We start from the raw sequence: 17,628 nt of genomic DNA, 5'->3' as shown, positions 1-17,628 counted from the left end.
GCTAGATTGGGTCGCCAACGTCACCTGTGCCAAGTATTACTCTTTTACGCGCAGCGGAAAGCTCACACTTTTGTTGCAAAGTTTGTCGCTTTTTTCTCACCCTTTCCTTCGTGTTTTTGGACGCCGCCATCTTCACATGTCTACATCATCGATTCCCAGATGTTCGTCATGAGCTAGACATCCTGCTATTGGGCGGCTTTTTCACGCACTTCCGGCAAAGAGATGAGTCGTCTGCTCAGCGTCGGCTCGCCGGCCGATCTGCCAGCGGAGTGCCGGAGTGCTTTGACATTTTACGACAAACGAAACAAGTGTAAACAAACGCTTAATCGTTTGTATTGAATGCAACACGGCCATAACACGACGTGGATTTTATCTTACGTGAGTACGTACCATAAAGAAAGTCCCGTGGCACTTCTTTGGTGCAATCGCAGAGAACGCCCTGAGCCGAATGCCCAGGTTTGACGCGTACATTTTATTCAACTTCAAAACAATCCAGAGATGCGTTTCGAACGAACGCAACGTCACAACATGCGTTGCAAGTCTGAACCGCGATTGACAGACGATGAGTTGCCTCCTCCTGCCCGTCGTAAATACGGCACTCACCTCACACCCGGTTTGCGGGGACGAGCAGCAAGTCACAACTCTGGCGCGCAAGCGAGAAGGCTTTTAGCCAGGCACACTGCACATACCCCATGCGAGGTTGAGTGGTACGTCGTTCGAGAAAGATAATCCAGACCATGGGAAGCACTATCCACCCGCAGAAGTACAATGTCGCATTTCATCGCGAAACGAACGCGTCCACAACACACAGGAGGCGATGCACACACACACACACACACACAGCTTCGGTCGCTGCATTGGCTTAGCTGCAAGCTTCGTTCGGACAATCAGCGATGCTACGACGATACAGAGCTGCGTGAGGACGACGTGCTAACCACTTCACGTATTTAAAAACACAGGGGCAAAGAACTAGGTTCATCGGAAGCAAAAAATCTTTCCTCCATTATAGTGCCTGAAATATACTGGCTAGTGTGCCGAGGGCGGGCTCCAGGCGGGCGCCGGGAGCGATGTACGCGGCCGTCTGCCGCTTGGGGCGCTGCCGTGCGGGAGTGTGCGCGTTCATCCGGCCCGAGCAGATCGCGCGGTTACCTCCGAGCTGCGTAGCAGACGGCAGCGGCAGAACTTTCCATTCCCGCTTGCGACGAAAGCGAGCGAAAGCGACGGGAATTCTGTCGCGCAGCCAAAATTTGTCCCGACCATTCGACAAAAACGATCGTCGCGCGACAAAGCGACGGAATTCCTGCCGCTCTCACTCGCTTTCGTCGCAAGTGCGAACGGGCCTTTATGCGCAATCTCAGCCCCACATAAAACAAGCTCTTGCTTGTCGCCTGAGCATACGGTTGATATCTGACTACGTTACACTGTGCTTGCCAGTGTATTTAAACGATGTCACTAGGTTTGAAACGTACGCGCTCGGCGTGTAGCTTTGTAAACGCAAGCGGTTTCACATACGCACGCTATTTTGCTGCTAATAGAGTTTTAGTACAACGTTTGTGGCCTTTGCATACGCTAAACGCTAAATTTTTGCGTCCCGCTACGTGACACCGCGATGGGAGTTTTAGTAGAGCGTCTCATCAGTTTTGCGTAGCGACACACTAATGCATACGGCGCCATCTGTCAAATGTTTTCCGAAATGTCTCGCCGGCTGATCTGCTAGCGGAGTGCCGGAGTGTTTGGACATTTTACGACTATCCAAACAAGTGCAAACAAACGCTTACCCGTCAGTGTTGAATGCAACACATGGGTGCAGCTTGTCAGAACACGGGTTCTCGCTGATCGAGTGCAGCGTTGGTTTGCTCTTCGCCTTCACGTTCATCGCCGCTGATAAAGCGATCCGATCCGCCGCGTTTTGTGCACGGGTTCTGTGTCGGTTGAAAATGTCTTTTTTCACATGCCGCCGGTAGTAGGAATTACAACCACCGCAAAATAACACCCGGCACCAGCGGGGCCACATCTGAGACCGCGCTTTTTGGATAAACAGTGCGCGGTGCACCAAAGGGAACGAGCGCACGATTCTCCCCACGCGGCTGCGAGTTCGCCGCCGATACCAACTGCAGCCCTGCAGCTATGTACACCGCGAAAGGGCCAGGCCAGGCCGCACACATGCGGCCAGGTCATTCGTTCGCTTTTCCAGCCTGTGTCCATGGTGTCTACAGAGATGAAAAAGCCGAAAGAGCTGGCCCGTAGCAGACGGCAGTCTGTGGGAGCGCAATAGCGGAAGTACGTCACCGCTGAGGAGCGGAGCATCATGGGAGGGGAGGCCAACAGCGAAGAAACAGTTGAAAGGAGGAGGAAATACGGCGCGACGATAATTCGCAGTTTTTGATTTACGATTTCTCAGCTAATACTCATCGCTTTAACAAAATTCTTGCAGGAGGAGATTGCTAATACATTGCTTTATTTGGTTACATGTACATCCATGCATCGGCGGAAGGCATTTCAGGACCCCTTTAAGAAAAGACAACAACCGCTACAACGGTCCCGACGGCAATATGGAGGCATAGAGGCATGGAGAAATGCATGGAGGAGCTGCAAACGCGTGCAGCAACTTCCACGTACGCTCCTCGTTTTGGTGCGGTAGCGAGCGCCTCCCGCGGCCAAAACTTGCAAACGGCGCTTCTCCAACCCGCACCACCCGCGCTACTGGGAGCTATCACAACCTCGCAACATGGCCTCCGCAATCAGCTGCTGGGCGCCGTTGCTACAGCGTGCAGGACGCAGGCAGCTGATCGCAGAGGCCATGGTCGCAACCATGATGATATAATTTTCAGCTGGAAGCATTCCTCGCTTGCTTGGCCTGTCTTGCAACGTGCCTTCTGTGTCCCCTGACGATCAAGGCAACAGTGGAAACTATTTTTTTTAGTTCAAGTTTCGCGAAGCTTTTAAAAATGCCTGAAAAAAATATTAGCGTTACTGTTTCGTCGATACAATACCTTCAAATAACTTTTATAACAATATTTAGGTTTTTGCAGCCGCGGGGACCTTTTCAGCTTGTTGGCAAGCCATGCTAAATAACGGTTGAACGCTTCTCCGCGGTACACGACGCCACGATCGCTGAAGCGCCGCTCGTTTAGACACTCTAACAGTGTCTAGGGAAATATGGGGCACTATTACAGTGCCAGATTTTTCTCTATTATATATAATAAACTCTGTGCTCGCGCAGCCTCCCAGCATCTGCAGACGTCACCCCGCGGTATGGTGCGAGTGCTGCAGGGTGGAGACATTCTTTCGGGGCCCTTCGTCGCCAGACCGGCGTTTGTACACTATGAAGCTCGCGCGTAGGGACGCGCCAGCAGTTAAAAGGGGGTGTCAGTTTTCATGACTTGGCGACATTTTTGAAGAATTCCCTGATAATTCCCTGACTTTTCCAGACGTGCCCAAATTCCCTGACAATCACCTGTTTTCCCGGTTTTCCCGGTTGGTAGACACCCTGACTTTTTGATAAGTTTCGAACGTACGTATTACTGGAATAGCCTATCAATAGTTTTTTTTTTATCAGAGTATCACAAAGTACAAACTGCAAGTTACAAACCATGCTCATATTCTTAGGCTCTATGCATAGGTAGCGTGGGGACCGTTGAAAACATAGAATTAAAAACTGAGCAATCGTAAGGAATTTTTATTATAACGTGAATGCCAAAATTAATATTTTTGTAATCCACTCGGCTTTACGCACGTTCTGAGCCACGGCAAAAGTTGCGAAAAGCGAGGTGACAGTCGTCGCACCCCACCGGCCCTCCCATTTCAATCCCTAACGTGCACGTTCACTACGATCGTAATTTGAGTATCGTTGGTGTGTTTAGCCAACTCCCTTTTGCCATTACCGTTCACTTCAGATAGATGAAACATTATTACTAGCGTGCAACAATAGCCCATCCCGCTATCGGACACAGCTTGAATATTTTGCGGGCGATGTAGCCTGCGCCGCAACTTCTGCAGCGTCGATCGTCCCATTCCCGCCGCTCGCAAGCTCGCTGTCAAAGGCAGCAATAACTCAGCGTTTTATAACACCTCAATGAGTCCGAAATTTCTCTTCAAAAACGCACCGTGCCTCACACTTAAGGCCGAAACACGGCGAATTCGCTGGCGCCACGTTGTTTTTGATGAACAGCCGTCTTTCGAGTTGAGCAACTTCCCACAACAGATCAAAAGACTAAATGTAAACCCAGGCACCCCCATAATCAAAACCACGGTAGAAATCTGTGTGAACCACGAGCCTCCCACGAGTTTCCCGGTCTTCACCATACCAAGATGGCGGCGCCCAGTAATGTTTTTCCAGAAATAAGGCGCTTGCACACGTAGTTGTCGCTTAGTACACATAAGTATTTCTTCTACAGTGCTTTGCAATGTTTTTCGATGGGAAAACATTAAAAACGCACATAATATGAAATGCGCAATCCGACATGGTGACTTTCCAAAAAAACTATCTTGGCCTATTTTTTGCGGGTTTTTATTGACTAATCAAACAATAAAACCTTTACAAACAACATCCCCTTGGGGGTGCTGGAAAATTATGCCGTCAGATAGCATTTTTCCCCACTGAAACCGACGGGACCGTTAAAATCCTTGGCTCTCACACTATTTTGGAGCAGTTTGGCGGAATTTTTGCAATTTTCTAGCTTTTAGAGCAGCCTGCCGCTGGAAAACAAATTTGTACCAAAGCTGCGCAATATGCGCAGCTGTCTTATTCCTGCTTTTTATTTACTCATATTTATTTTTAACCGCACTGCGAAACTTTTTGATTCTCGATAGTCAATCATTTTTACAGTTGTTCTACCGATTAACTGATTAACAGGATGTCGTTTGCAAATCTGAGATTACTCTGGTATTCGCCGTTTATCCGTAAACCTTGGTTTCCCCAGCCACGCTTCCTGAATACCCCCTCCAGACATGCTGTGAAAAATTTTGTTCAGATGGTATCTCCCTGTCACACTCCCTTTCGAATCACTCACTTTACGCTTTGTTTGTGAAGTAGTATCCTGCCCGTGCATTGGTCATATATGTCGTGTAGGAGTCTTCTATAGGCCTATTCAACACCTTCCCTTTTTAAATGTGTCAACACTGCTAAGGTGTCTATTGAATCAAACGCTATTCATACTCTATTAATGGCCTGTAAGTAGGTTTATTAAACTCTGAATATTTTTCTATTACTTGATTGATGACCCCCCAAAAAAGATGTGACAGCATTTGACGACAGCTTTCCAAAGATTGACATTCCGGACCTAAATACACAACATTAGGATTTCTTACTATTTGTTCAACCCTGTAACGGTTGCTCACTGGCGGGAGTAAGGGATGTAATCATCCGGTTTGATGATGATGATGATGGTTGGATGTTTATGGCGCAAGGCCAACTGGGGCAAAGAGCGCCAGAACAATAGTCATATATGAGGGGTGAAACCTTAAACACTAAGTAAAGTCAGTAAAAACAAAAGTGAAATCACAAAACGACAATGAGCATGGCTGGTGTATAGGGCCAGATTTCATGATGCGTGATAGGAAATGAGGTTTAAAAACTTGACCTCTGACAAATACTCAAACACACGTTTCACAGAAACAATGGCATCGTCACCTAGAAAAAACAATGGATGTAGGGGAATATGTTGTCTGTAGAGTTCTCTGAAGTGTTTGTGTCGTGTTGTGTGAAGTGCCTTGCATGTGATTAGTATGTGCACTACGGATAGGGCCTCTCCGCACCTGCTGCACTGGGGTCTAGAAGATCCCGTCAGCAGATACGAGTGTGTCGCAATGTTTGTGCCCTATCCGCAGCCTACCCAAGGCGACTTCCGTGTGTCTGTTGCGTGAGTCAGCTGTGTACCGTCCCAAGTGTGGCTTTATTACATGTAGTTTGTTGTCTGTCTGTTCGTCCCAGTGTGTTTGCCATGTTCTGCGCAGGTGTTGTCTTATGTGTGGCTTGAGGTCTGTGTACGGTACGGTTGTTATGTCTACAGTGTTCCTGAGTGCAGCAGCAGCAGCCCTCTCGTCTGCCAACTCATTCCCAGCGATCCCAGCGTGTCCTGGAACCCAGCAGAGGAGCAGCTGATGCTTCTTTGCATACACAGACATGATAGTGTTAAATACAAGATTAACTATGTGGTTTTTGGGGGGTGTATGCGATGACAGTGCGCGAACAACACTCAAGGAATCTGTGTAGATGATAGACTTCGGAATTTGATTTTCAAGTATGTGTCGTACAATCAGCAAATCCCATACGCTTCTGCTGAAAAAATTGTCGTGTGGACGCTCATGGTTCTGGCTGCACTGAAATTCGGACCATGAGCAGCGCAGGAGACCATAGTGGAGGTTTTAGACGCGTCACTGTAAAATTCTGCAAGTGGGTATTTAAACTGCAGAGACAGAAAGTGCTGCAGTATTGCAGCTCGCGGTACCCGATTTTTGTCAAGTTTCATAAAAGAAAGGTCGGAGGACACAGGACGAACTTTCCAAGGAGGTAAAATGTCTGAAAAGGATGATCTGTACACATCTAAAAACAAAGCGCTCAGATCCGAGGCTTGCTCTCTCACTCTAAGTGAAAACGGCAGAGGAACGGATGGGCGATTTACAAAAAGCACAGAAGTAGATGTGTCGTTAAAGACAGGATAAAAAAGATGGTTATTCAGCGATGAAATTTTAAAAGCATAAAGTAAGTCCATGTATGTCCGTTGGTTCTCAAGGCTCCACTTATTACACTCGGCATACAGACTCTCGACAGGGCTAGTGCGAAAAGCACCCGACGCAAGCCGTAGCCCCAAGTGTAGCACTGGGTCAAGCATTCGGAACGCTGTTTTAGTCGCCGACCCATATACCACACTGCCATAGTCTATACGAGACCCAACCAAAGCAGTATAGAGCCGTAGTAGGAGTTCTTTGTCAGAACCATACGATTGATGGGAGAGAACCTTAAGTATATTCATTGTTTTCAGACATTTATGTTTAAGTTTCTTGATGTGTGGAATGAATGTGAGTTTCCGGTCAAACACAACCCCTAAGAACTTGTGCTCCTTGTTCACAGGAAGCGACACGCCATTCAGAGTAATGTCTGGGTCCGGATGGACCCCGCGCTTCCTGGAGAACACAACGCAGGAGCTTTTCGCAGGATTGAATTTAAACCCATTCTTGTCTGCCCAGCCGGCAAGCTTCTTGACACCAAGCTGGACTTGACGTTCGCATATTGACATATTACATGATTTAAAAGATATTTGCACGTCGTCTACATACATAGAATAAGAGATTGTTGGTGGCAGTGACTTTCCAAGAGAGTTCATCTTTACTATAAAGAGAGTGCAACTCAACACGCCACCTTGCGGCACGCCATTTTCTTGGACGTGAACCTTTGAAAGTGCACAACCAACTCTTACTCTGAACGCCCTCTCCGACAAATAACTAACAAGGGTGTTCAACATATTACCCGAAACACCGAGTGACCTGAGGTCACTAAGGATCCCATAACGCCAAGCGGTGTCGTAGGCCTTCTCGAGGTCGAAAAAGACAGTTAAGCAGTACTGCTTATGCACGAAGGCATCCTTGATGTATGAGTCAAGTGCAACCAGTTGATCGTTCGTCGATCGCCCCACCCTAAAGCCTGCCTGGCAGCTCTCGAGAAGACCATTGTACTCGAGGAAGTACACGAGCCTGCGATTGATCATCTTCTCGAAGAGCTTGCACAGGCAGCTCGTCAGGGCTATTGGACGGTAACTTGAGGGGGACGACGGGTCCTTTCCCTCCTTCAAGAAAGCCACTACAATAGCCTCCCTCCAAGAGTGTGGAATGTGCCCCGAAAGCCATATTTTATTGTATAGATGTAGAAGTGCTTCAAGTGTGTCTAACAGGTTCGACCTAGAGGTTCGACCTGTGAGGAAAGAAGGAGTCACCTCCGGAGCCACACAAGCACGAGAAGTATTCCTTGCTTCCGGGTACCGCCTCCTCCCTAGTTTTTTAGGTGAATGATCTAGCACACCAAGCAGCTAAGCTAGAAGGAAACTACTACACGAGTACCGCAGAAGGCAAAACCCGACGGCGAAACAAAACGTAGGAGAGATTTTCACATTGATGAGTCCAGACAGAACATAAAATACATTGCTAGGATTATAGGGATTACAGAGCCATTTTTGACCTGAAAATCTGGAAAGGGTAATCTGGTAATCTGGAAATGAACAGAAAATAGTGAGGCCGCATAAAACTCCCTAACGTCTTATGTTGGCAGCATGCTTTCACCCTGTAAACAAGGTTTCCTTGGCCACACTGCCAGACTTCGATATGATAGCCTACGCGTTCACTGAAATAATGTGTAGAACGAATATCAGATGGCATATAAGCGTCCATTGCCGCTACTCAAAAGGGACCTCATTTTAAAGAGAACTGAGGTGTTGCCGAGAAGGCATGACTGGGAAATCTGAAATTGATCTGAAGCTCGCCGAATTGTTGGCGGAGGTAAAATCTGCGGACGAGTGCCATTGATTTCTTAATCTGATAAAGGAGGACTCATAAAGGACGACCATTTGTGGATGGCACTCTTTGTGTCCAGTGACCAGCTGCAAGCGACTTGTTCGTTACAGTGATTTATAATTTTGTGGTTTGCTCCATGTCTACATCGTAATATATGCGAGAATGGAAAATAAGTTCAATATGTTGCACAGCGCTGTGTGGTCTCTGTTTACGTTTTTCTCTGTCCTGTCGTTTACAGAAGTCTTTCTGATATTGTCAGAATACCTACTCCTCAGGTTCCTTTGCTTGTTTCTTATTTTTATAGTTATTGTTACAATACATGCACTATACGGCCATTTATTCAAAGCATTCTCTCGTATATGGGTGACATTCACAAGCTTCCACCAAAATATGTCGGCTATAAAAGAGGGGGTAAGGCAGTTTCATTAGTATGAGATGATAATTTACTGCCAGCGAAATTACAAGTTATTAAAAAGTATACGATCATTGAGTATGCGATCCTAGCTACTTTAGACCAAAGTTAGGCTAGATGGCTGACTGCAAGATAAGGATAAGAACACAACGTCAAAAAACTGTGTTGTGCGATTATCTTTTCGTGCTCTAACAGCAATCTCTCCAGCGCCAAAATCAACGTCGCACAAGCAATGAGCGCTTACGATCCACGCAACTCGAGCAATTGTTGCCACTGCCCCCAATATTATTCGCAAATATCAACTCTTTCCAGAGCGCATCGTCTTCCAAAACGATTCGGTCACTTCAAAAAAATCGTTTCAAAAATAAAAATAACATGAAAAGAGTGCGAGTAGGGGAGGAGAGGGCTGGGAAATTGTACAGAGTAAGGAATAAGGTTAAGAAGACACCCCGTAACGGCGAGAGGGTGCACACTGGAAGTGGAGAATACTACTCAGCACTCAGAGGCAGGCAGCCATCAGGTGCCCGTCCTTTATACACCGTGCATCGGATTAAGCAGGTCTGAGAAAAAGTGCTGCTTTTACGGCGGGGATTAAAGATATCGATGATGTTGCGGTGAGTGCCTTCTGAAGAGGCCCTCAGTGTATACGACCTATTCGCTTTAGATATTTTACGCCCGTGAAAGAGTAGGGCAATGGGCAACATGCAGCACCGAAAGGTTCCCTACGGTGCAATAAACCTCTCATATTATCCTAAAAGATAAAGTAGGGTAGCCCACGTTGTTATACGACATAGTTGACCGAAAAGAAGAAGACATGTAGAGACAACGATTTAATTACTTTAATAGCTTACCCTAACAGCGAGCTTGGCTTGCCACTACAAATCGGCCCAAAAAGGGTGATTGATAATAGGTGAAGCAATCGCGCACAAAAAAACCGCACAAAATCACGAACAAAACTACTCTACAAGGCGCGCCGTAGTGAAGGTCTCAGGATTACTTTTGACAACAGAGGGAAGCTAGATGTGCGGCAATGTCTCTCAACACGGGCGTCTTTGAAGTTCGTCTTTATTGGAAGACTTGAAACCCCCGCCGGCATCCAACCCACGCCCTTGGTCTCAGAAGCAGAAAACTAGCAGGACTAGATGCCTGCCTGCTAACATAGCCATGGCACTGACCTCGATATCTTCGGAGTCCTCTGTTGCGGGAACCGGCTCCACCACTCTCCAGCCTTGACCTGCAAGGAGTATAGAAACGCAATGAGAAACGAGCATCAGGGAATAGCCCGCACTGGGAATATTGCATTCACTGAGTTATTCTTTCTAGTACATTTTCAATTCCACAGATAACTACAGGTGCATATACGCAATTAACACCCTTGAATCACAACATCTCAGAGGCAAACACACGTAGGCGGTACGAATAACTGAATCCGCATAACTTAAACCCCAACGAAACCTTCCGTTGATTGAACCCTTATGTATGGCAAATCATTGTTGTCTTCCTATTTCCTTCTTTCTCCATTCGGCCACCAGCCATCGCTGCTGAAAAATGTTATTCGATTCGATTCTCTTCCTCCTCCACTAACAAGCCATCCCTTGAGCAGTGGGAATCTGCGCTAACCACCTCTACAGCAGATGTTCCGGAAGCTTCGGAGCGACAATCACTGGATTTGGCACAGTGATACGGTCTCCGCGACATTGGAGGCTTACCCCATCATCGTCTCTATAATCATTTACTCAAACAAATGTTTGTTTTTGCATTCCTCATCCTTTTTTGCCTTCATCTCCCCGAAGGTCTTCTTGAAAAGCGCCACTTCTGTTCTCCATTTCCTTTACTTTCGATGGCACCCTGGGAGAAGGGGTTGACCGTACTCTTGTTGCCACAAAGTGAGATTGGCGGCTTCTGTGGCAGAGCAGAAAGCATGCTGGCTAGGCGATCAACTTTAATTTAATCAAACTCAGACGACCAAAGTTCCCTATTGCTGGAGTTTGCTATGCCAACTGTGGTTTCCAAGGTAATGGGAGACGCGCCGACATGACCTAGCAACCGCAGTGTTTGAGCAGCCCCAGGGTAAATTTTAATCGAAGAAATTTTAAATGGCGCTATAATCTACAAGCCTCAGCTGCGTCTTCGGGAACGCGGCGTCCAATACAACGCGCTTAGGGCAACTTTTTGCGCACCAAATACCCCCCGCGTCGGTTGAATTAGAGGACACCGTGCTAGATGGGCGATCTGGTGTACAAGGGTTGATGCAGTCTTGGAGAAGCAAATAGTACTTCGAACCTGTCAACAACTGCACGACAAACCACCATGTACCTTGCACAACGACAGTGCTTGGTAGAAGCCTACGAACGTTTGATAGAGAAAATCGAACCATTCATTGAAGACAGATGAACTGAATGGGAGCTAAGACGGGCAATGCAGTATGGATGCAAAATTACTGCGGAATGTTTGTACTAATGTGGCTATTTCGGTTTTTTTACTTTTACAGAACAGGTTAGTGGAGCTGAGCAACACACAAAAAGAAGACGTGACTCGCAAGAGCGCTGAACCAAACATTTATGAGGCAAATAGTACTCGCATTTATATGAGCGACCGCCACAACACAATCTACTAGTCACGATTCAGCAGTCTATGCGTAAAAACATTAAGTCCCTTCCGTGAGAGTGTAACAGACCCTGAGCGTATGCATGAGAGGCAGAGCCCCATTACGGGTCCTGCTTCCATAATTTTTTTTTGTTGCATGAATGCATTTCTTGACCACAACCTTCCCAAGTGATCAGTAGTTATCGTAGGCGAACAGTTGACAACCACAAAGAGAGAATTGAAGTGTTTACTCATTCGTCGCTGAATCAATACTGGTAGGTTGTGTTGTTGTTGCCATTAATATGAGTGAGTACCACCTTACAAATGATGTTTTCTCGAAGCTCTCTGTGTTGGATCTTTTTCGGGTGCTGATAACATGGACAAAATGCGTTGGGTTGCGATTACGGACTGGCGATAGCCTATTGTTGTGCCGTGCCATTGTTATCGCGAGAGTTTCAATTGCGTGGTCTCTGCCCGATCGTAGCCCTCCTTCCGTCTGAAAGAAACACTGAAGTGATTTGTGAACACTGCGTGATTACTAGCGGAAATCGTAGTCCGGAGACGCTAGGCCATGCTGCGACCACTCTTTCTGCGTTTATGCGACTTTATTCAGTAGAAAAAGCAATTCGAAAATGCTGTCCTCCTCTCTGCATCCTCCTCGCCGATTTCCTATGACATTTTGTATGATGGCAAAACGGGAGGGATTGCCTTGGCTGAGCTACTGACTGCTCGCCGACCCCATGGCAGAATCAGTCGGCCTAGCGTTTAGTCGGCCGCAATTCCTTCGCCAAATTGAAACTAGGCTACGACACGTTTGTGCCTGGAAGAATGTGGCTTTAGTTTGTTAGTTTGAAGACTGCATGAATGTCTAAGTCCAATTCTCTCCGAACAAGCGCACATGCGACGTTTCCCTGTCTCGTACGGTAGTAGAAAAACCGAGAGACAATTAAAGGCGGCGGTAGAGTCAGCGAAGTCGATATACGTACTAAAAAATTAATATCAGCCGAAAGTTTCATTTACCGTGTAAAACCAAGGAGCGGGAAATACTTTTTGCCCTGACTGAACTAGCACAGCGTCCAGCAGCACGACTACACTTTTGCGATCGTTTTTGTGCCGAAGGAATGCAGTCGTTACAAATGAGATATTTGTAGGAATTTGGGGAACGCATAAAGCACGAGCGTTATTCAAGAATTACTCATTGAAGCTGCTTGGAATGCCAAAACTAAAAAAATGCAAAGAGCCTATACAATATATGCTTTATATTTCCACTCTTGACAGTGCTGTCTAATGGCCGATAAGTCTGTAGCATTACGTTCGTTGTCTTGCAATTCTCGAGTTCGAATCCCCGATAGCGCACTTTTTGTCTTTCTTGAAGTCGATTTGGTTACTTTTTCGAATATTTTGTATACTGAATTCACAATTTTTGCGCTCTCACCTTCATTGCTTTATGAGCGAATGCGCAGAAAATGCGCTGGCGAGTTCTCGCTGCCGTAACGTTGCTATAAGCACCGAATGCCTGCGGATACAGTCTCGAATCAGTCGACCCTTGGTATGGTGCGATCACTCCTCTTACAATACAGGGACGAGCCCGGGAACCTCCAAAGGTGGACAAAAAGTGCATCGCATATCAGCGTCTCCGGTGACGCGGAGGGCGTTCATCAACTGCGTACTCCTGGGCTAGTGATTGTTATGATTCCAAGCCATGCTGGTAGGCTTATCTGTCGCATTTTACAGCCGACAACGTGGCAGATGCGCGGTATGCCGATCAATGAGATATCGAGAATTCTCAGCTAACGATAACATGGGATGCCAAGCATGCTGTTTCACTGAACCGAAACAGGTTTTAATTATAATCATGGACATCATCCAATCACAGTAGCCCCTGGTATGGACGTCAATGCTTTTGATGATGCGGCCGCCGCAGACTGGGCATGGTGGTTTTTCTTCTTTCGGGGTTTATAAACTGAATACGGCCTCTTTAACCGGATAAACGATTTGAACGGCGTTTATTTGAGCAACTATTCGCAGTGCAAATAAAAACAGGAGCATTACAAACTTACTTCAGTCTCCCTTTAATACCCGACAAGCAGGACCACTCGCAGCTACGCACCGAACTAGGTTTTACGCTCCCTCTGTTGTAACAAATCGTCACACAGAGCGCCCTATCGCAGTTTCCCGAATTCTAGCAGTAAACCTGACTCTTTAAAGACAACCACTCCTTCGGTGCTGCTGCACAAGCCGCAACGAAGGAGTTCAGCCGCACATGAATGTCTGGCTGTTTTTCAAACTGTGCACGAACACCAGTTTGGCTGGAGAGAAGCGCGGTGAAGGTAGCATTGCTGCTTTGGTGGATAAAACTGAGTGCTCTTCCCGCATAAAAACAAGAGTTTGGTTTCTAGTGATACTTCATGCATTTCTTCGTTCTTTTGTTTGAGTGCGTTACATGCGTATAGAATTTTCAGGCAGGATATCAATAAAAAAATATTACGATGGCTTAACTGCCCGGGGACCAGTTTCAGGAGTAACACTTGGGCCAGAAAAGGCATTCTCTCGCTCGGATAAATAAAATGTGAGCAGTCATGTCAAAATTAATCCCTAAAGTACGGACAATTAGTTCAGATAGTCAACTGTTGCAGCATTGCATCTTCAAACCACCTGTTTTCCTAGGAAGCCATTCTGGAGCCTGCATTCTTTCTTTGCCTTTCCATTCGGTGGTGAGGTATCTTTCTGTTGTTAAACCTCCTGCCACGTTTCCTGTGAAAAGCTCAGAAGTACATCCCCCTGGCCAACTCCACGCATTAAATATTAATAGTCGTTTCTACTCGTTAACGAATAACCCTTTGAAGTAAGACCAGTACTATGGCAGTCACCAAGCCCTGCCTCACAAATGTGCGGCTACCCATCGGTGTATTCGCGCTGCTTTCATGCTGCCTTACACCCTTGCCAGATTGATTTGGTGCATTTAGGCAGATAATCAGTAAACTGGTCGCACAACAAGGGACTGAATCAGAAAGTGGATACAGCGGTCAAGCAGGCATATCATATGTGAAGTGTTTAAAGAAGATAACATTTTTTGAAGAACTAAACATAGCTTCTATTCGGGGAGCCTACCGTGACCTGAAAAAACACACCACAAGCTTCCGAGCAGGAATATAAAAGACGCGAACTTACCTCCAACGGACGATGCTGATGCCAAACCTTCGACTGATCCTGAGACAGGACCCGGTGGTCTTTCCCTGTAAAAATAGGCGCTCTCCTTTGCGACAGACTCTTATTTACACATCTGCTAGGTGTGGTCAAAGAAAGTGCATTACATTAGAATGACTAAAACGTTTGATTACTCTTATGGCCTATATATTCCTCGGAAATATTTTTATCGTGTTCCTAATTGTAAAGACAAGCCTCCTGCCAACCACACAGGCCAAGTACCAGGCTCCAGCCCACCGATCACGACATTTATGCAGAAAATTCTGTGATCCACAAACTTTTTTCCTGCTGTGTACATTGGTGAAACAGCACAACCAGATTAGGAAGCAGTTTTTGAGCAGCGAAATACAGATTTTGGAGGAAGCAAGGAAGCACAGTAACCTTGATTTAAAGCACTTCACGATATATATATATATATATATATATATATATATATATATATATATATATATATATATATATATATATATATATATATATATATGTATATAGTGTTGCCGAAGTTTCAGCAAAGAGACTTGTCGAGACACATGCTGTTTTGTTGCTGCGGTGGCTTGTGGCTCTGTGGTTTTGACTCGTGCGATTATGGCAGCGCTTGCTGTAATATTCTGCACTCACCCAGCATGCACATGGGAACAGGCACACTGGGTTTGCTTGGCATGTCTTTGTGGGACAGTGGAGGACTGCACAGTGGTGCTTAAACATTATCCAGGTAGCTGTAGGGAATTTAATGCAGCATACACGTATGTCGACATCCAAGCCAGCAGATATACTCACTGAGAATGCAGTAGAACTAGCTGGGACACCTACCATTTGCGACGACGCTCCTCTTCTTCGTGCGGTAAATGCCTCCGCCGGAAGGCTTCATCCGAGATATCCTGAATGGCAACGAGAAGGCGAACAAAGGTCTATTATAAAACACTGTCCCACCCTATATACATTGATTTTGCCCTTTCGCATATGGGTACGGATAACGACACAGGTTGCCAAGTATCTTTTCTTGGCTTTTACAACTTTGTCCGACGATGTCTACATTTCGTGACAGAAGTTTTACACCGGCAAGCAAGTAGCCCCATAGACCAGGTGTCGTCAACCTGCGGCCTGCGGGGAAGCATTATGCGGCCCCGGGAACTACGTTCGTACCCCTCTCTCCTTGTCACTTCCGATCTAGCTAAAGGCTGATATGGCAATTATAACGTCAAACGGAGTTAAACCTGAACAAAGTAACCTGTCTTCCACTAGTAACGGTCCCCGTCTTTACACTTAGCCAGCTAACATCTTCAAGTCCTTTCTTTGCACCGGTTCAAAACAAAGCCCCCCCCCCCCCTCCTTTCCCCCCTACCGCCCCGATTTGGTGTCCGGCCATTGCCGGTTCGGCTTCATGCACCTCAAAAGATTGCCGCCCCTTGCTATAGACAGTTTACAGCACGGTGCCCTGAGCGCGGCCATGTTAGCATACGTGTCACCATTCGCCATCGCTGGCCTTCTAGAAAATCTTTCTTGTCCTGGCCTTCGCTGGTGCCCGTGGGCATGGTCGAGTGCCATCGCTGCTTGATGGGCTAATTTTACTTTTTTTCGAAGGTAGGTATGAGTTGGTACTGAGCCTCCGACTATACAGTGCGTGCCATAGAGTTTCTCAATATTCCCTCCCTAGAGTGGAAATTGCCGCTGAAATTGCACGCCGCCACGGGAGGTGTGGATGCCGGAAGAATCGGATTCGCAGCACGTAGCTAGGGCTAGGGGCTACGGATTAGACTTCTCGCTATGAAGTGTTTGTTTTAGTTCTCTTTTCGGCATGCTTTTTCGTTTTCGGCATCCCAATTTCGGGCATTCAATGGCTAGCACAGATATGTCTGTATAACCACGTGATTTGTACTTAGCGAATGTGCTCGCGTTAGGGCGAAGTTTCTCAAAATGAAAGGGTGGCCACATGCAGCGACGGCGACAAGCGACGAAAATGAATACACTGCCGCCAATGTCCTCCGCCGTCGTCGCTCGTCGCTACCGTCCCGGTATCGTCGCTGCCGCCAGCTTTTGCCCACATTTGGCCGGCAAAAAGCGAGCGTGGGCCCAGACGGCCTGCGTCACCCCCGCTGTCGCCCCCACTATCCGTTCACTGTACCCATTGAATTAAGATTTTTGAAGCATGCACTTGAAGCATGCACTGACAGGCGCAATGAGGCACATACATGGCGCTTGGCAAGTCGGTATTTATTTGTCATTTGAAGGATTAATGCGAGTTCATAATGCTTTGAGCGGGTGCTTGAAGACTTACGTGCGGTAATAGGCTTCGCCTAGAGCTTCATTTATCTCTGCTTGGCCAAAACAAATAAATACAACGCGACTAAATCACTTTTTCATCTCTGTCTGCTGGATCTGCTTTGCCTGCCAAGACCGAAGCAGACGATAATAACACATTATTGAGAGGAAGCATGAACACACTTTAAGACAGCGTAATTAATTTTCCACTAAATATTACACGAAACGAGAATACGGCATGTAGTTTGGAGTATGTAATGATTTATAAATATATACGGAAAGGTCCGCCGTATCTGGCGCCGTGAGCAAAACACAGGACTCCTGCTTTTTTTCTTTATAAACCCCATAATTGTTTCTCAAACTACGCACTCTAACACAGAAGTTCTAGACGAAGTAAAAGTCAACAATCGCGGCAGTTTTGGAAGCATTTTTTAATAAAAACTTCATTTGAGTACCCACAAAGTCGTTGCCGGCCATGCAACGCCAAACGTCCGGCCGAACTACCGGGTATGGCGGCAGTCATGGAGACATGGAACGCTGTCGCAGTATCGCGTAGACATTAGCGCCAGATTCCACCCTAGGTAAGCTGGTGAGAAACTCTTGGATGTGTATAAACCATCAGAGATTACTTGATCACAAGAAATCGCACAGAAATGTCT

The sequence above is a fragment of the Haemaphysalis longicornis genome, unplaced genomic scaffold (assembly GCF_048455015.1).
Source record: "Haemaphysalis longicornis isolate Haplotype H1 unplaced genomic scaffold, Haemaphysalis longicornis Haplotype H1 scaffold_1, whole genome shotgun sequence".
NCBI classification, from domain to species: domain Eukaryota; kingdom Metazoa; phylum Arthropoda; class Arachnida; order Ixodida; family Ixodidae; genus Haemaphysalis; species Haemaphysalis longicornis.
The sequence above is the reverse complement of the archived record's forward strand: the minus strand, read 5'-3'. Positions refer to the sequence as shown.